The following is a 21,420-nucleotide window of genomic DNA, read 5'->3' on the forward strand; positions in this document are numbered from 1 at the left end:
ATAGATGAAACTAACCTAACAGACATATACAGAATATTTCATCCAATAGCAACAGAAAATACATCCTTCTCAAGCACATATTTTCTTTAGAATAGACATGTTAGGCCAAGAAATAAATCTTAACAAATTAAAGAAAACTGAAATTATGTCAAGTAGCTTTTCTGGTCACAATGTAGGGAACTAGAAAGAAGTAACAGGAGAAAATTAAAATTTCACAAATGTGTGGAAATCAACATACTCCTGAATAACCAATAAGTCAAAAAAGAAACCAAAAAAGGAACAAGAAACTACCTGAGACAAATGAAAGTAGAAACACAACATGCCAAAACTTAGGGGATGCAGCAAAAGGAGTTCTAAGAGGTAAGTTTATACTGACAAGGCCTACTTTAAGAAAAAAGAAAGATCTCAAATAAAACACCTAACTTTCCACTTTATAGAACTAAAAAAAAGAAAAACTAACATTAGCAGAAGGAAGGAAGTAATAAAGACTAGAGTAGAAAAATGAAATAGAGACTGGAAAAATTATAGAAAAGATCAATGAAACTAAGATGGCTTTTAAAAATATAAACAAAATTTGCAAACCTTTATCTAGAATGAATAAGAAAATAAAAGAGGTGACTCAAGTAAATAAAATTATAAATGAAAGAGAAGACATTACAACTGACACAATAGAAATAAAAAGAATTTTGAGACTACTATCAACAAATAAGGTAACCTAGAAGAAGAAGATAAATTATTAGAAACACACAACCTACCAGGATTAAGTCATGAACAAATAGAATATCTGAACAGAATACTGAATATTAAATCAATAATCAAAACCTCCCAAAAAGAAGCCCAGGACCAGATGGTTTCACTGGTGAATTTTACCAAGCATTTAAAGAAGAATTAACGTCAACCCATTTCAAACTCTTCCAAATATTGAAGAAGAGGGAATACTTCCAAACACATTTTATGAGGCAGTATTACCCCGATACCAAATCCAGACAAGGACACTACAACAAATGAAAACCACAGGCTAATATCCTTGATGAACACAACTGCAAAAATCTCATCAAAATACTAGCAAACCAAATTCAACAGCACATTGAGAGAATCATACAGCACAATCTAGTAGGATTTGTCCCTGGAATACAAGAATATTTTAACATATGCAAATCAACCAATGTGTTAACTGAATAAAGGATAATAATTATATAATCATCCCAATAAATGCAGAAAAGAATTTGACAAAATTTAAAATTCTTTCATGATAAAAACTCTCAACAAATTAGGTATAGGTAGAATGTACCTCAACATAATAAAGGCCATATATATCAATCCTACAGCTAACATCTCATTTAGTGATGAAAGTTGAAAGCTTTTTCTCTTCCTCTAAGATCAGGAACAAGACAATGGTGCTCACTCTCTTTTCAACATAGTACTAGAAGTCCTAACCTAAGAAGTTAGACAACAAAAAGAAATAAAAGGCATACAAATTGGAAAGAAAGAAAGTAAAAATGTCTCTGTTTGCAGATGACATGACCCTATATACAGAAAACCCTGGACCTGACCAAAAAGCTATTAGAACTAATAAACAAATTCAGTAAAGTTGCAGGATATAAAATCAGCATACAAAAACCAATTGCATTTGTATACACTAGCAATGAACTATCTAAAAACCAAGTTAAAAAAACAATCTCACTTACAATAGTACCAAAAAAATAATAACATACTTAGGAATAAATTTAACTAAAAAGGTGATAGATATGTACACTAAAAATTGTAAAATGTTGATGAAAGAAATTGAAGAAGATACAAAGAAATGGGAAAATATCCTTTGTTCATGAGTTGGAAGAATTAATATTATTAAACTATCCATACTACCCAAAGTAATCTACAGATACAATATAATCTCTATCAAAAGTCCAACAGCAGGATGCCTGGGTGGCTCAGTTGGTTAAATGTCCAACTTCAGCTCAGATCATGATCTCATGGTTCGTGAGTTCAAGCCCTACATCAGGCTCTGCCCTGACAGCACAGAGCCTGCTTCAGATCCTCTGTCTCCCTCTCTCTCTCTCTCTCTCTCTCTCTCTCTCTCTCTCTCTCTCTGCCCCTCCTCTGCTTGCACTCTCTCTCTCTCAAAAAATAAATGAAAATTTTAAAAAAGTCCAACAGCATTTTCATAGTAATAGAAAAAAATCCTAATATTTATACATAACTATAAATTATCCCAAATAGCCAAAGCAATCTAACACAAAAAGATCAATGCTGGGGCATCATACTTTCTGATTTTAAAATATATTACAAAGCTACAGTAATCAAAACAGTACAGTACTGCCTAGATAAAGATACATTAACCAATGGAACAGAATAAACAAGGTAGAAATAGATCCAAATATATATGGTCAAGTGATCTTCAACAACAGTGCCAAGAACACCAAAAGGAAAAGGATAATCCCGTCAATAAATGTTGGGAAAACTGGATATCTACCTGCAGAATGATGAAACTGGACTCCTATCTTACACCTTATACAAAAAATCAATTTAAAATGGATTCAAGATTTAAATTTAAGACCTGATACTTTAGAACTACTAGAAGAAAACATAGTAGAAAAGTTTTTTGACATCAGTCTATGCAATGATTCAGATATGCCCCCAAAAGCACAAGCAACAAAAACAAAAACAGACAACTGGGATTGCATCTAACTAAAAAGCTTCTGTACAGAAAAAGGAAACAATCAATGGAATGATAAAGCGACCTATAGAATGGAAAAAAATATCTACAAATCAAACATCTAATAAGAAATTAATATCTAAAATGTATTTTAAAACTCCTACAACTCAATCAAAAATAAAATAAAAGATAGCCTGATTAAAATATGGGCAAAGGACCTGAAGAGACATTTCTCAAAAGAAAACACAAACAGCCACCTGGTATACAAAAAGGTGCTCAGTATCACTAATTATCAGGGAAATGTCAATCAAAACCACAATGACATATCACTTCGTACCTGTTAAGATGGTAATTATTAAAATAACAAAAAATAAACAAGTGTTAGCAAGGATGTGGAGAAAGGGGAAATCTGGTACAGTGATGGATCAAAACTGATATAGCAATTATAGAAAACTGTATAGAGGTTATTCAAAAAATTAAAAATAGAGCTACCTTATTATTCAATAATCCCACTCTGGGTATATATCCAGAAGAAATGAAATCAGAAACTCAAAGAGATATCTGCATTCCCATGTTTATTGCAGCACTCTTCACAATAGCCAAGAGAGAAACAACCTGTGTTTGTAAATGGATGAATGGATAAAGAAAATGTAGTATATGTATGTAATATTATTCAGCCTTAAAAAAGAAGAAAATCCTACTATTTGTGCATGAGCCTGGAAGGCACTATGTTAAGTGAAATAAGCCAGGCAGACAAATATGCGTGATTTCACTTACATGTGGAATCTAAAAATTAAAAAATTTGAACTCTTGAAGGTAGAGAGTAGAATGGTGTTTTCCAGGGCCTGGAGGATGAAGGTAGAAGGGAGATGTTAGTCAAAAGATACAAAATTTCAGTACAAAAGATGAATATGTTCTGGTGACCTAATGTATACCATGATAGGTATTATTAATTATATTGTATTTCATATTTGAAATGTGCCAACAGAATAAATCTTAAGTGTTCTTACCACACACACACACAAATTAAATATGTGAGTTTCTGAATATTTAATACAGTTCTTACACCTCACACCAAAATCATAGTTTATAAAAAGAAAACGCAATAAATTGAACCTCATCAAAGCCAACTTTTGTTCTGCGAAAGATCTTGTGAAGAGAAAGAAAGGACAAGCTACAGGAGAAAATAATTGCAAATCACATATCTGATAAAGGACTAGTATGCACAATATATAAAGAACTTCAAAACTCAACAATTAAAAAAATAGAACATGGGAAAAGGAGGTAAAGACACACTTGCTGAAGATGTAGAGATGGGAAATAAGCACATAAAAATATTCAACATCATTAGTCTTTAGGAAAATGCAAATTAAAGCCACAATAAGATATCACTACACACCTATTAGAAAGACTAAAAGAACAGTGCCAACACCAAATTTTGTCAAGGATACAGAGAAATCAGATTCCTCATATATTGCTGGTAGGCATATAAGATGGTACAGTCACAATGAAAACAGTTTGGCAGTTTCTTCTAAAACTAAAAACATACCTACCATACAATCCAGCAGTTGCACTCTTGGGCATTTATTTATCCAGAAAAATAATGACTTATGTTCACACAAAATGACAAATGTTCTATATGAATGTTTACAGCAGACTTGTATTAACCAAAAACTAAGTAGCCTAGATGTTCTTCAATAGATGAATGGCTAAATAAACTCAGTGGTATAATTATATCATGGAATACTCAGGGGGTGGGGAATGGAACACAGTATTGATACACAGAAAAACCTTGATGAATCTCCAGAGAATTATGCTAAGTGAAAATAAATCAGCCTCAAAAGTCTACATACTGTATGATTCATATAACATTCTTGAAATAACAAATCTATAGAAATGAAGAACAAATTAACTGTCATGGATTAAGGGAGGGGATGAGGATTAGAGAAAAGTGGATGTAATTTAAAAAAAGCAACGTGAAGAATCTGTTATGATGTAAATGGTCCATAGCTTGATTGTAGCAATTTCAATATCCTGGTTGTGATATCATACTATAATTTTTCAAGATGTCACCATTGGGGAAAATGGAATAAAGGGTACATGAGCTCTCCTTGTACAATTTTTATGAATAAATGTGAATCTATAATTATCACAAAAATAAAAACTTTGGAAAACAATACTTTTTTAAAAGAAAAGAACATAGCACTGGATTCAGAAGAACTAGGTTTTTGTCCAGGATCACCACTCAGGAGCCTATGACTTTGAGTAAGTCACTTCAACTTTAAGAACCATGGTTTTCTAATTTGTAAAATGTGTAGATTAGATAAATTAACCTCTAAAATCAAATTCCAGTTATATGATTCTTTGATAGATTTTTATTTCCTGGAAAAGAGCACTTCCGTGAAATATATGATTCTCTATACCACTGAAATGGAATGCATGGAGATTATTTCAAATCTGAGAAAACAGATACACCCAAGTATGGAGATCTTGCATCTGGAAAAGATCAATCTGCTTGCTCATTAATGTAAAATCTCTAAAAAGTATCCTCCACCCAGACCAAGATGGCATTTCCCCATAATGTTAGAGATGAGAAACTGGTTTAAGATTAAATCAAAAACTCAACCTTCTCAGCCTATCAGAGAACCAAAGAAATACTTTCATTCTTGCAACTTAAAATCTTTTTTCAGAAAACCAAACTTTTCCCAAACCCTGTTTTACATGGAGGAGAGATAACCCACATATATGTGGCAGGTCCTTTAATTCATTCTGGTTTCAGCAATGTTGGGTTTAGCTTAGTTATAAGACTAATATGTCTACATGCTAGTTGCGGCATACCTCTTCTGGTCTTCTGTCACCAGCTGATGAACCCCCAAGACAGTCTGGATATAAATCCATTTCTCTTGCTGGAAGCTAGTGTGTAACATACTATACTTGCACAATGACTTTTGAAACTTACTTTCTCTATGTAAGTGATGAATCACTGAGTTCTACTCCTAAAACCAATACTATACTGTATGTTAACTAACATGACTTTAAATAAATAAAGTTTTTAAAAAAGAGAAAAAAATCTACAAGGTCTTCAAGAAACTTTAAAGAAGCAAAACTATTATTTAAACCACATGGCTTTTAAATTCACAAAAGTTTTCCTTAAAACAGTTATATTACTATTCTGAGTTCAACTTATATTAGTAGTGCTATGTGCACAAAATAAAAGAGTGATGTAATTCTGTATGTGTAATGTATACTTTATGATATATACATAAAACTATGGAGTACATGAAGGTTTGGGAGGGGCCACTCTTGTGATTCTAACTAATCAACCATGGAAATCATTATATATGCTTAAATATAATTATAGGGCCCCTAGACTGTTAAAAAAAAAAAAAAACTTTAGTGGGGTTTGGAGAGTATGTGAAGATTTTTGCAACTTGTCACACTTGAGTTTTCCTTGGGATTTCAAAATTAGAGCTGGTTTACATCCTTTATGGCATTTATTAATTTGCAAATTTTTATTGGACCTATGTGTCCAGTACTGTATAGATGCTGGAGGGGCGTTTATAGGCAAAAAGGTACTGATTACAACACAAGGCTAAGTTCTGTGAGGAAGGTAAGTATAAATGCTAGTGGAGGACATTGGAAATCATCTAGCCCAAACTTGACCTGAGTTTTCACATGTATGCTATTGCTTTTTAAATCCAGACCTCATGTGAACAGGGTCATTCCCATATTGAAAATATCATATGAGTCCAAAGTTTTCCAACTGATGGCTAACTGGTATACCCAGACATCTAATGTAAAAAAAACAAAAACAAAACAAAACAAACAAAAAAAAAAAACCCTGACAATTCAAAGCCAGACTTCCTGATGCTAAGCAGGTTTACTCACTTGTCAAGGTTGCTTGTGCAACCTTCGCTGTAAGAATATACCCATCACAAAATGGCTGAATGTGTATTGCAGGCTCAGCAGAAATGTGGCCTCCATAAGGAATGTTCTCCTACATAACTTTACTTCTCTTTCTAGTGACTCTGGCCTCACAGTTTTACCCTTCCTTCTCCAGAAGAAATTTATCCTAGATCCTGTCACATGGCAATGAAAACCCAACTGTCCTTTCTTGCAAAAGAGACTTCCTAGGTGATGTTGAAAGGAAAATCGTGAGAAAGAATGTTAAGATTTTCTCTTGTGTTTGGGAGAAACACAAGAGAGCAAGGTTGGAGGCTAACTGAGTAGCTAATGGACAGAGTAACCTTAGGTTCCCTGTATAAACCCAACTTTCCCCACTCCAGACTGCTGGACTGTGTTGGTGTCTGGTTTGTCTAATTTGATTATGAGCCCCCTGGACAAGAACTTTGTCTAATTCTGTGTTCTCTACAGCACCTAGCCCTTTGTTGGCACCACTGAATGCCAAAGAACACTCCACTTCTGTTAACTAATAATAAGATTGACTTCCCAACTCAATGTGATGAGGTTTCTGTCATTTTTATGCCAGTGTTTTCTGATTTGTATTTCATATTTATGTCTGGAGAGGAAGCTTCATGTGTTACTGAATCACCTCTGGACTGATCTTCTTTTCAGGAAACGTAGGCATGAGGTTGAGTGTTTTTCAACCACGAGTTTTGGGAACACAGACTGCTCAAATATGCTAGGGTACATGAAGGGGAAATGTTTCTGAAAGAATCACTTTTTTCAGCAGTCATGGGGATCTCTGTGAGCCAAGGATACAGACTGGTTAGCAGATGTGACCATAAAAACAGCAGGTCTCTTTAATGCAAATATTTCACTTTGGTTTCTCTGTTCCTAAGGAAAATAGGCAGGTTTGTGGGTTTTGTTTGTTTGTTTTTGTCTGTTGATTTAATTGTACTCTTTAATTGCACTTCTTTAATTGTACATATTATTTGATCTAGTGCTAAATCAATAATTAAGTTTCTCTTTATGGTAAATGAGTCACCATATTGACTTTTTAAGGCAAAAATCAGATATTCCAATTTACAATGCAATTTCAGATATTGCAATTCGCAATGCAATTTCACAACGCAAACATAGCAGGAGTTTTCTGGGCTATCTCATCTTAATTCAGGTAGAGGAGAAAAATGTCTTCATTAATAGAGGACACTGTTTATATATATATTTTTCCATTTAGCATGGCTTATACTTTCTGTTGAATGTCAAACATACATAATGTATTACGTAATATGAACTGAGGTAAACGGGTCTTTAGTGTGAAGTTTTATGTTAATTTATCTAGAAACTGGGCTGTGTTCAATATTTTGTATAGCCTCTACATACTAGCCTCTACATACTATAGCTTCAAATACCTTCCTTGCTTTTGTTTTTGTCTTCGCTATCACTTTGAGTTTCCCTAAGAACACCTCCTCAGCGATAGTCTGTTTTGCAGCCCTTTCAGATTTAACTAACTGTTATTATACTGGAGCCTTATTGCTGTGTGTCAAGGGAGGGAGAATAAAATGGGGGGAGGGAAGAAGAACATACTATAATCTTACAAGAAAATCTGTCTTTTAGTGGGCCTATGTCACTGGGCTGTAACCTTCACCAATATTTCTTAGCTTTACTCGCCCTCATAGGTAAAACAAGATGGCACCACAATTGTATATATTCCCTTCCTCCAGGGGGTTAAGGTTCTGGTAAAGTCTTATACCCTGGAGAAGAGGTCTTTGTTGTGGTGAATGATCTCAATAAGTTTTATTTATTTATTTATTTATTTATTTATTTATTTACTTACTTACACTTATTTTTTGAGAGACAGAGCACGAGCAGGGGAAGAGCAGAGAAACAGGGAGACATACTGCTAGGAATTTATCCAAGGGACACAGGAGTACTGATGCATAGGGGCACTTGTACCCCAATGTTCATAGCAGCACTCTCAACAATAGCCAAATTATGGAAAGAGCCTAAATGTCCATCCACTGATGAATGGATAAAGAAATTGTGGTTTATATACACAATGGAATACTACGTGGCAATGAGAAAAAATGAAATATGGCCTTTTGTAGCAACGTGGATGGAACTGGAGAGTGTGATGCTAAGTGAAATAACCCATACAGAGAAAGACAGATACCATATGGTTTCACTCTTATGTGGATCCTGAGAAACTTAACAGGAACCCATGGGGGAGGGGAAGGAAAAAAAAAAAAAGAGGTTAGAGTGGGAGAGAGCCAAAGCATAAGAGACTGTTGAGAACTGAAAACAAACTAAGGGTTGATGGGGGGTGGGAGGGAGGAGAGGGTGGGTGATGGGTATTGAGGAGGGCACCTTTTGGGATGAGCACTGGGTGTTGTATGGAAACCAATTTGACAATAAATTTCATATATAAATAAAAAAAAATAAAAATAAAAATAAAATAAATAAATAAATTAATTAATTAATTAATTAAAAAAAAGAATCTGAAGCAGGCTCCAGGCTCTGAGCTGTCAGCCTGATGTGTACAGAGCCTGATGTGGGGCTCGAACCCACAGACTGTGAGATCGTGACCTGAGCCGAAGTCAGACACTCAACAAACTAAGCCACCCAGGCGCCCCTCAGTAAGTTTTAAAATTTTACCATTTCCCCTCCCCTGCCAGAGGCACAGGAGATCTTTCTTGCATTTTTACTAGGAGGATGGTGAGGTCCCTGGAGGCAAACACCATGAAAGTGTGGGACTCCCCCTAAGTCTCTATGCCCTAGCAGTTTCTCATTCTCATGTTAGTCCATACTCAGCATCCAGCAATTAATTAAAATTACCATTTAACTGTTGCTATAAGTTTATGGCTTCCATGACTTCTGTTCCAATTAGGCAGATCTTTGTTGTGACTGTCTGAATTTGCATGGTTTGGGGATAGCAGCTTGACCTGAGACCTCAGTTTGCTGCTGTGTCCAAAAATCACTGATTTTCAGTATGTTCAGCTTTTTTCTTGTGAAGATAGGAGCGATAGTTTCCAAACTCTTCATATGTCATTGAAGCTGAGCCTTTATACAGTTTTTTTCACAAGTAAAAATAAATGTGATAAGGGAGTTGAAGTATTGCTACAAGTAAATAAACTAAAAATCATTTTTGAATTATCTTCAAAGCTTATTTCTAATAAATAGATTAAATGAATAGGAAAATTGTAATGGATAACAGAGGTTAGCAGTGCTTCCACTGGTCAAATTTGGAACACCTTATGCATTATAACAAATAAGGAGTTGGATAAATTATAATACACTGGAAAAAAGGAGTCCATCAGTTCATACTGATACCCAAAAATAATAATTTCAAGTGTTGGGGAGAGGGAGAATGAAAAGTTCTTTTTTACAGAAAAATGACAACAAACAAATGTAGAGGAAATTATAAAATTGGAAAAATCATCATTTTGCTGGTACCAGGGTAATACTTTATCTAAGGAATATGTATTAATGGATACCAAAGCCATTGAGGGAAAGATCATTGGAGAGCAAAATATTCATACAGTCTCAATATCACCTTGCAGAGTACTCATTAACCACAAAAGAAAAGCATGCCTGTACAATGAAGAAATACAACAGACACCACCTTAACTAAGTAATCAAACTTAATTTCCTAAACTAGCATACACTGATATTGTGTACTTCCTGATATGAATCTCTGTGGGGACACAACATCACAACTGTTGTTGTCCTGCCAAATATATTCTACCTGAATCTATTTAGGAGAAAATAGTCATTTTAGGGATATTGTACAAAACAACGATCTGGTCTCTTTAAAAGTGTTAAGGCCATAAGAGAAAAAACAGCTGGGGACTATTTTAGATTAAAAAGGCATAAAGAAATTTGATAACTAAATGCAATGCATGATTCTTCATTGAATCCTGGAAGGAGGTATACAAATAGTTATAGAGAATTTTGTTGGGGTAACTTAGGAAATTTGAATACTAACTGTGTTTATTAGATGAAAGCTTAATGTCAACGTTAAAATTTCTTATGGTAATTATATTGCAGTTTATGGGAGGATGTCCTTGTTTTAGGAGAGAAATGGTGAGGTATTGGACTGATTTTCATGGTGTCTACAATTACCTCCCAAGTGGCTGAAAGTTAATAAGTTTGATTGAAAGTTCCTTTTTTTGCAACTTTTCTGTAGGGTTGATATTTTGTAAAACATAAAAATGAAAAAGTAAACAAAATGGATGACAACAGTAATAATATAAAATCAAATGCTTTATCCTTGGGGGTGTTAGACATCATACAGAAAAAACGTTAAGCTTACTTTCCATTGATAAGTATACTGAACATTCTTTCGCATGCTATGTGTGAATTAGTCTTTTGCAAAGGAGCTATGGTAAAATAATTAGTCAAATACACAGAAACAAAGACTATAGTAGATACCCCAAAAACTGTTGGGTGAAAACTCTTGTAAAAAACGGAAATTTACAAGAGCTTTGACCAATAGTGATAGGGAATTAAAAGTAAAATTTTGGATGCAATAACCTCCCATATATTCTATTTATTACTGCATATACATAAAAATGCCAAAAAAGATTAACACATTTGTATAACAAATATAAATAATTGCAATATAATGCCTTCCTACATTAACGAAGAGCTTTGCACAAACCTATCTTCTTCAAAATGCTGTCATTTCACTGTATTGGTTACTTTGACAACATGTAAAATAATGAGAATGTACACTTAGCCCTGGCTCTGAAGCTATCCCTAAATAGGGCACTTTTAAAGACACATTCTCTCCTGCAAGTGATGGTAAAGTGATTAAAATGATGGCAAAATCCAACATAAAGGTCAGACTGAGTATTGCCAACTGCTAGAAACTTTCGTCAAGTGTCTGAGTAATTTTTATCCTTCCACATCACCGCCTCTACTCGGTTTGTGCCAAGGCCCCAGGGAAAGGTTAGTCAGTGTGTTCATAGACAGGGCAGGAGAGTAATAAGTGAGCAAAGAGGATTAACTATCTTATCTATCTGGGGTAAAGCACTGGATGCTCTAGGAAAAGAAAAATCCTTCTGTGTTAAGACAAGTTTTAGAAGTAGCTTCATTCCAATTACTGTCATTTATAAACTTTCTTTGCCCTGAGGATTTTCAGGAGCTTGACTTAAAAAATTAAAAAAAAAAATCACCTTACTTTATAAGCAGCAATCGCCACAATTAGAGCTGCAGTGTAGACATCCTTACAGGATATAATAATTAATTCACCTGGTTATGAAGTCTTGCCTTCTTCCCTGCCAAATTCCAAGAACAAGCAATCTGTCTTTAAAGGGCTATGTCATAGCTAGAGAAAGAGACAATGAATTTCAAGACGACTTGGGGATATATGGAACAAAGCAGACCCAAACCCTGATTTTCCTTACCTGCTCTTTGATGCTGGGAGCTAGGCAGTGAGTGAGAGGCTGAGGAAATGGAGAAACTTCCATGGGCATTCATTCCCTTGTCTCTTTAAGACTTGTGTTCTCCTTCCAATTCCCATTTTCTCTTTTTGAAGCAGAAGTAGGATATTTGCATCTTAGAGTCTGATGAGAGAGAGCAGAAGAGAAGGGCCTGTGACTGACTAGAGGAATTGAAGTCCCAGTGACTAGAGGAATTGAATTTTCCTTCAATTCCTGCCCCAGCTAGAGAGAGAGGTCTGCTGCTCTGGGCTGTGCTCAGAGCCTGGAGACCAAACAGCATCAAGTTCTCCAGACATCTCTCTGATAGATCCTGTGTCTCAAGGCACTGGGACACAGCAAGAACCTCCCAGTCAGATAGCTTGAGGTTTAAACCCCAGTTGTTCTATTATTTTTTGTTTGAACTTGAAGTCATTAAACCAAGAGTCTCAGTATCTTCTGCTAAAAAAACAAAAACAAAAAAAGCGAAAAACAAAAAAACAGGGTGGGTGGTCAGGTGGGAGATATCATTCACAATAATTAGACTAGTGGGAAGATAGATGAAATCGAGAAGTAAGGGTTCAGCACCACGTCTGACAGTTTTAAGGGCTCAGGGCATGACTTCAGCAGCTAAAAAAAGGCAGGGATTACTGTCTTTCTTTTGAATCTCTTCACGGAGCCATGATGGGGGTAATGAAGGCTGGGACATCCAGTCTATTCTGGCTCCTGTAATGTTAACCTAGGCACACCACAAACTAGACAGAGCTCCAAAGTAGACAATACTTGTCTTTAATGTTCTTGTCCTGCTCATTCTAAAATTAGCGTTTATATCCAGGACCCCCTTCTCCACATCTTCTTTCTGGTATTGGGGTTTCATGTGTCATGCCCCGTACAATCCTCTCTAGGTCTGCACTCTTTTGGCAAACATGTCTTGTACTTTTTCAGGTTCTCTGTGATAATACCAGGCATTACTCCTTTAAATTAATCAGTTCTCTGAGGCTACGTTTTGTTCTTTTTCCTTATTGTATTGACAAAATCTTTCGGTATGGTCATATGGTCACAGATTTGATATCCAGAAAGTGAGCAGAATCATTTTGCTGTCTTGGAATTTTATTGTTGCAAGTATTTTTCAAAACAAATACAATTTGGTAATATTTTCATTATTTGAAATACAATATCAAATGCTGTAAATATTGGCATATTCTATTATAAATATAACTAAATTTCTTTTAACTTTAAAACAATAAAGAAAACACAGCGATCTAGATTAAAAGTAGAAAACATGAAATTTTTGACTCAATGGAACTTTCAGATTAATCATTTTCCCACCACCAATTCATTCTAATGGTAAATGGTAATATGATAATGAATTCTATAATTATCCTTTGAAGCCTTCAGATTAAAAAATAATAACAAAAGTTCTTTGTGTAAGCAGACTATCAGTCCTCGTCAAGAAATATGGTTGCTTTATAGCTTTCTGAAAATATGTTTCAGTCAGACATACCTGGGCACGCAGTTTGGAAAATTCAAATTAAATTTCCCAGTATTTAGTTCATTACAGAGTCCATGCTACCTGCTGTAGAAAAACTGACTTTTCAGTATCTTATCATCGTTGTCATTTTCTTCAGCTATGAATTTCTCTTTCACTAAAATCCATTAGTTTTCTAAAACTGTAGATTTTACTATTAGTGAGATCATAGCATTTCTTTTATGTAGAGCTCCTTGGTCACCATGGGGCAAACTGAGTGGTATCTGGAAGGCCTCTTATTGCCTTTTCCTGACCAGTTTAAATTTCTCTCTATCTAATGCCTCTTTCTGATATACTTACTATGTCAAACCCCAGGGACAGGTCCGCTCATGATAATATCATCCCTCTACTCCACATCAAGATATCCAGATCCTTCATCGTTGTAAGAGCATTCAACCTCAGAACCTATTTCTTTCTTTTGTTATCTATGATTGAATATAACCTCTTGGGTACCAAAATTAAAAACAAACAAAAAGCCCCTAACACTTCTTGCTACTCCCCGTCTACCCCAACAACAATTAAAAAAAAAAAAATTCATACAAATCTTTCCAATTTCTGAATAAAGAACTCAAACTTCAGTTTTAGTGTTTTGTTTGTTTGTTTGTTTTGCTTTTTAATGTTTTACCAAGGTTCCCTCCAAGGTTATTTGCCATCAGGGTATCTTTGAAAGTGCAATGAAGTATCTATCATCAGGCGAGCATATATACTCTACAGATTTTAGAAGGCTATGACTTTCATTATTTATCTTGAATTTCCTCTTTAGACTGTGTATTAATGCAAAGTGGAAACTAATTTTTTTTCTTTCTCGGCCTATACACATACTCAAAGTTTTCAAAGCAAGATGTCATGCTAGAAATAAAATAAACACAAGAAACTTTTCTCTTGGCAATACTTTTCAGAGGCAAAGACTAAATGAATAGTAGCAAAGGTGGAAAGAGCATGCCAAATATTTTTACATTTGTGGAGAGTCTAAATAAAAAGATGGTCCCGTGGTGAGCTTTGCCACATTAAGCTTCTGGGAGAAGTGTGCATGGAGAACATTCCTGGGGCTGGCACTCCTGGAGAGGGCTCCCTTAAATTCTTCACAGCTGGACTCCAGAGACAAGCAATTGCTCTTTGAGCCAAGGACATGGAAGGAGAGGGAACTACCAAGCCGATTTCCGAGGAAGCTGGCTCCCAACCCAAATATGAAAATTACAGCCAAGACCCCGATTATTTGTCACTTTTTCCCTGCAATTTTGAACCGATAATCATGTGCTTCTGAAGACAGATGTTCATAAAGTTATTGGCAACCACATTTTACTCAATCTTTAGTCATTAATTTGCTTACATTTTCTAAACTAATGATACTTCAGTTAAAGTTATGCTGATATCATATGGAAATTCAATAGCACTAAGAACACTAATCAATTTTGAAACCTTGCTCCTTTAGGAGGTGAATGACGAACTCCTTTCTTGAATCCTTTCAGCATGGAGATCAGGACCTGAAGTTTTCAGGGGAGATTTTTTTTTTCTAATAAATATTTGCATCACCTCTACATAAGCAATTTGCTTCTAGGTCTCCAACTCCCTTTAATTACTGTTCGACACAAAAGCATGCAGGGGCACCGGGGTGGCTCACTCGGTTGAGCGTCCAACTCTGGCTGAGGTCATGATCTCTCAGTACGTGAGTTCGAGCCCAGCGTCAGGCTCTGTGCTGACAGCTCAGAGCCTGGAGCCTGTTTCAGATTCTGTGTCTCCCTCTCTCTCTAACCCCTTCCCGGCTCATACTCTGTCTCTCAAAAATGAATAAACGTTAAAAAAATTTTTTTAAAGCATTCATGGTTATTACAGATCTCCCTTGACTCTTTTTACTTTCTAAATTCCTTAAGAACAGTGAGCGTGTTCCTTACCAGGAGCCCTAAGTCTCTGTGAACATGACCAACTTTTTGTAAGTAATTTACACTAAGGTCCACTGGCTGCTTAACAGCTGTCTGTAAGAAAGACAAATTACTTTTCATTTTCACTGAATTATAAACGATTTTAATTGTTTTAATAAAAAAATGTTTAGTTATTAGGAATTCCAGCATTTGTAATATAAAAATTAAGTTTATTAATGACCACATCTGAAGTTCAGTGTAAGAATTGGTGGGTGTTGTTTCCTCACAATCTGATGATATCTCCATGTCTATATACTGCTTTTGGTTTTAGTATATGATTGCTCTCTCCTTAATGTTTCCTCATCTGTGTTGACTACTTTACTAGAGTAAATTTCTATGGGACAATCCATGCATTATCTACCAGCTGTATGGAAATACTATTTAGAACGGTAAATTTCTGGGCATCATTATAATATAAACTGTAATTGCTGTTTAAAGTTGGTATAAAAACATAAACACCCTTCGCACTTTGCCATGCTCTACTGAATTCAAGGGATTCCAATATGGTTAAAGAAAGAGAGGAACCAAGCTTCAGGAACCTGCACTGACTGGGCTTTCCAACAACACTAAGCATTCTACTGTCTGTCTGCCTCAGGAGCTACCATTCCGACACCTTCTCAGCAGAATTCAGCTACAAACCCAATAAAAATTCTAGCTAAGTAGGTCAGACTGCTGAGAGCCCTGGCACTGATTTTATTTCTGACTGGGCAAGGACTCTCTACCATGGAAGAATGACAACGACATAATAAATCTACCTTGTTGCTTATAAAGAAGTGATTTAATGAGAAATTTGGAGAATTTATCTGATAATATCAAACAGCCCTTTTAAATTAGGTCCTACAACTCTATTCTCTCCTTCTCTCTCTCCCTCTCCTTCTCTCTCTCTCTCTCTCTCTCTCTCTCTCACACACACACACGTATGGTTTAATATTATTAAGGAATGTGCTTGTTATTTTTTTAAGTCTATTTAATGTTTATTTATTTCTGAGAGAGAGTGTGAGAGCAAGGGAGGGGCAGAGAGAGAGGGAGGTAGAGAATCCAAAGCAGGCTCCAGACTGTGAGCACAAAGCCCGAAGCAGGGCTCGAACTCACAAACCATGAGATCGTGACCTGAGCTGAAGTCAGATGCTCAACCAACTGACCCACCCAGGAGCCCTGGAATGTGCCTATTCTTGATGTAGATTAAAGATATTTAGAGTTTCATTAGCACAGTATCCACTATTTTTTGACAAGAACAAAAACCAACCATGTTAAACCTTATTTATACAAATGAATGAAGAAAGAAAGAAAGAAAGAAAGAAAGAAAGAAAGAAAGAAAGAAAGAAAGAAAGAAAGAAAAAGAGAGTCAAACTGCCAGAAAATTCCCTTCTCTATATTCCACCAATATCTCAAACTTAATTTATTGCCTTCCTGCCCATATCAATCGTCAAGTTGCCACATGTAAAATTTCATAAATGTCCCTCTTTCCATGCATCCAAGCCCTAGGACTTTCACTTTGAAGCTATAATTTGATTCTATTACCTCCCTTCCATTCATATCCCCATTTTTCTCCCAATAAATTGATCATTCCATTTCCAATATCCTTACTGCCAATATTTTTAATCCTGCCACCAGAGTTTTGTTCCTAGAGCACAAATGCAATCAAGATATTCTTCTGTTCAGAAGCATTCAGTAGCTTCCCTCTATATGCAGAATAGACTTTTTAAAAATTTAACATGAAATTAAAGGCTGGCTTAATTCCTTGTTATTTAAAGAGATCCAATATTGTAAAGTGATTAAGAATATAGCTTTAAAATTTTAAAAGCCCTGGTTTCAAACTCTAACTCCAACATTTTCTTTTTCTTTCTTTTTTTTAATGTTTATTTATTTTCAAGAGAGAGACAGAGCATGAGCAGGGGAAGGGGAGAGAGAGAGGGAGACACAGAATCTGAAGCAGGCTCCAGGCTCCAAGCTGTCAGCACAGAGCCCGAAGTGGGTGTTGAACCCATGTACTGTGAGATCATGGCCTGAGCCGAAGTCAGTCACTTAAATGACAGCCACCCAGGCACCCCAAACTGCAACATTTTCTAGCTAAGTGAACTTGGAAATAGTTCTTAACTCTCTGTCTCAGTTTATTTACATATAAAATAGAAAGAATACCTACCTTACATATTTGTTGTGAGAATTAAATTTGCACATATGAATGCACATAATGAATAGTCAATATATGGTAGTCATTATTATTTATTTTTTTACTTTTCCCAACTTATCTACTACTACACTCACTCCTACCACTAAGCTATCATATATTTGAGGGGGCAAACAGATTTCATTACTCAAACCAAAATGGTCAAAAGTAGCTGTTTTTTGAGCCCTATGTTAAGAACTCTCGGGCAAATCAGGATCAGCAGGAAAGGATTTTGAAATAGATTAGCCATGGTTGCCACCAGGCAAAGGAAACAATTGTCAGTTACATTGATACTATATGCTACATTCCATCTATCTTTATAAGTTTATATCCTGTTTGTATCCTCTGACTAGAATGTTTGATGATTCCCTTTTTCTCCTGTCAGAATCTTACCTACCATTTAAGATTCAAATCAAATGTAGCCCTTGTCATCAGCCTGACCTTCCCCTATATTGTCAACTATACTTTGTGTCTCTGTTCGAGCCCTTATAGCAGCCTGAGTTGAATTATAATTCACTACATACCTCTTAGATTTCTACACCTTAGAGGTAAGGACTATTGTTCATTCATCTTTGTCTTACAGCACCTAGGGCAATGTTTGGAATAGGCCAATAGCAGCAATAACCACAATTTATGGAGCCTTAACTAGGTGCCAAGCCTTGCTGTAAGCACTTTTTTACATATGTTAAATCATTTAATCCTCACTGAAACTCTGGGTAGTTACATTATCCTTATTTACAGAAGAGGAAAATGAGACACAGAAGGTGAAATAACTTGCTTAAGGTGGCAAAATTAGTAGTAGCTGTCCGTCTTTTTAACCCCTGAGCTGCGCACCTTGAGGTATGTACTGTGTGTTTACTGAATTGAATTATGGTAAACATGGGTTTACTTGAACAACTGGAAATACATTTTGGGGCTATTCACTTCATTTGAATATTCAGTTTGTAGACAGAATGCAAGGCCAGTCACATTTTAAATGTCCACTCTTACAGAAATGCCATCTTGCATATACAAAAAAGTATCTGGGGCAAACTGTGATAGTGGCTGTATTTGCTTAAATTTGATATCATCTATATTACTATAGTATGTGTATGATTCAGTTCAAGTTGTTAATAGAAGTGCTAGTATTTTATTTCATGTTGTCATTTTTTTCTTAAAGTAAATAAAAAAATTTTTTAAATCTCCAAAATATTTCACACACATAAAATTTAACGTTGAAAATTTCTACTGTGAGATCATTGGAACCTGGCCAGAGAGCAGCAACCACTTCAAGAAGAGAAACTGTGTTCACATGTGCCAAATTAAGCCAAATGAAACTAGAAATGTTTTAGTCCTTCTGTTAAGCACACATATCCACATATGGGAACCTGAGGGGAGGAAGGGTGTCATATTTAACTTGGACTTTGCAACTACTCTCCTAATATGGATATTTTCTTCTACTTATCATGAGCCAAGTCTCAACAGGAGATCATGCCTTTACACTTTCTCCAACAACTGAATAACCAAAGAAGTGGGTCTAGGTGGGACATGTGCCACTTTCCTCTGGTTCCCCTGAGTCAACTCTAATGGTCTACTGAAGAGCTATATAAAAACAGAGCCAGGGATATTCCTGCATAAAGGACAGATGTGAGATCAGAGACTGGCTTTGGTAAAGGAAGTCAGCCAGAACTCTCCTTATTTTACCCAGCTGACTAGCTGTTTCTATATCGAACACCTATGTGAGCCTTTAAGAGAATCCCAGATAAAGCAGACTGGAGAGCCTGTTGATGGACAATGCTGATTGTTTAACATGACAATCACACAGCATCTTGATAACAGTTGCATTTGCTCCATGAGGTATATGTGTCCTCCAACTCAAGTTACCCTTTTTATTTAATAAATACCAATGTTTCACTTTTTCAAATGTCCTCCAGTTGAAGGGCACCTGTAGTCCTAAAGATCCAACTAAAATAATCATGGACCTCCAAAAAGTAACCGAAGACAGACCTGTTTAAATGAATTCCTAACCATGTAAATTGAGTCATAACATTTTTCCTACAGTTGAGATAAAAAACAGTCACCCTGTAAGGTCTCCATGCGGTGATCTTGGAGCAGCCCTCTTTGCTATAAGAGCCTCACGCTCTTCCCTCCAGTCACACATTCTTTTCTTTGACCTATTACAGAAGTGTTGGATGTCTCTGCCTTCTATAGTGCACTGACTCAGTAGGAAACAACTGCATAAGCTAAAATGAATTTGGCCTGATTTTGGAAGTGCTAGCATGGTTTTTCCACCTTAAAAAGTATTTTATAACTAGACTTCTGAGTTACTGTCTGCTCCCAGTCACTATCTTTCATCTAACTTTCTTTCCATCTCAGCATGTTCTCAAGAAGCACTTGAAAAATCTTGTGATTTTTTTTTTTTTAAACAGGAACTTTAAAGAATTTTTACAATTGGAATCCTCTCTGCTCTTGCCGGCTGGAGCTTCCCATTTCCAGCTAATGCTCAAATTTCTTTCTATCTTGTGGGCAACAATAACTGTATTTTCAGGTTCACTTTTTATAAGTTCACTTTTTGCAATTCATTGATGAATAAGGAACAAAACCAAGAATTACGGGATTTATGCAGTATTTCCCTATATCTATTATATTTTGTTTACTCTTCATCATTTGTCACTGTGCCAAGCATACAGTAAGTACTTAGTGGAAATACAATAAATGGAGGTATGTATTTAGATTTCATTACAATTTATGCGGTATTCTTAACATATTTATTCCTAATATATGTGGCTATTACTTAATCATGATTGATTCATTCAGTTGGTAAAATGGCTAAAATGACACTTCCAACTATTGTGTATTTTGGGTTATACTGCTTGCCTAGATATAAATATTTAGGGCAGTTTTATGGAAAAAGGTGGTAATGGTTCTCTTCAGTGCTTTTCCCAAATTACTTCCAGTAAGCACTTAGTAAGTTTGCACTTCTCTGCTTCCTTGGAGATAATTGAGATCACACAACACGTTTGGCCAACGGAATGTGAACAGATGTGGCATATGTTAATTTCTAAATGAGGCTAAAAGGGCTAGTATCCAATTTATCATGCTCTCACTTTCCCTTTGATTTAATAGTTGGCCATGTTCCAGATAATGTCTGCTCTATCAGCTTGTGTCTAAGAGTAAGACAAGGCAGATCAGAACCCAACTCAATCTGCTATGAATATAAAGGATGTTTTATACTGTAGCATAAGGTAACACATCCTGACTGATACTGGGTTATCATGAAAACCAAAGGAAAAGTGTTTCCAGAATATAGGATTATTCAAGAGTGCTAAAAATTGAATATAGTTAAATACTTTAAGGGCTAATGTCCACTGTATTAGGCTACAGAAAAGCCATTTTTAATTTTTTTTTTATTTCAATGAGGACAGTTTCTATAGAGTGATAAGTATAAAATCAGACTGCAATAGGTTTCGGTGTAAATAAGAAGTAAGGAAGTGGAAAGAACAAGTGTAGAAAACTCAAGAAGCTTTTCTGTGATGGTAAAGAGAAAAGTAAGTTAGTGATTGGAAGGAAATGTGAAATTCAGAAAGTTTTCCCTCAAGAAAAGTTGGTTTTCCCTCAAGACAGAGGCTTAAAGCATGTTAAAGCGTTGATTAGATGGGGCAAAGAAAAGTGAAAGGAAAAAGAAGAAATAATAAAAAGAGGGTACTGAGGAAGCAGTAAAGGATGAAATCCAGGACCCTGTATTTCCAGATGGGGAAAGGAGGAACAAAGTTTTCATGTGATGAAGTCAGAAGAATTGGAAACTTGATGGCTTGGAGGTCCAAAGTGATGCCATCTACTAAGGATAA

At 35.6% G+C, this 21,420-nt stretch overlaps 1 long non-coding RNA gene across 1 annotated transcript in view; it reads right to left on the bottom strand.

The window, feature by feature from the left end:
* LOC121036150 (uncharacterized) overlaps positions 1–21,420 on the bottom strand; it is a 317,857-nt gene that overhangs the window by 146,995 nt on the left and 149,442 nt on the right. The window contains exon 2 of the long non-coding RNA XR_005793258.1: positions 11,968–12,126. This is a non-coding gene — a long non-coding RNA (uncharacterized LOC121036150). The remainder of the gene's footprint in view (positions 1–11,967; positions 12,127–21,420) is intronic.

This window comes from Herpailurus yagouaroundi, unplaced genomic scaffold, assembly GCF_014898765.1.
Source record: "Herpailurus yagouaroundi ecotype Mexico unplaced genomic scaffold, PumYag 162, whole genome shotgun sequence".
Classification (NCBI taxonomy): domain Eukaryota; kingdom Metazoa; phylum Chordata; class Mammalia; order Carnivora; family Felidae; genus Herpailurus; species Herpailurus yagouaroundi.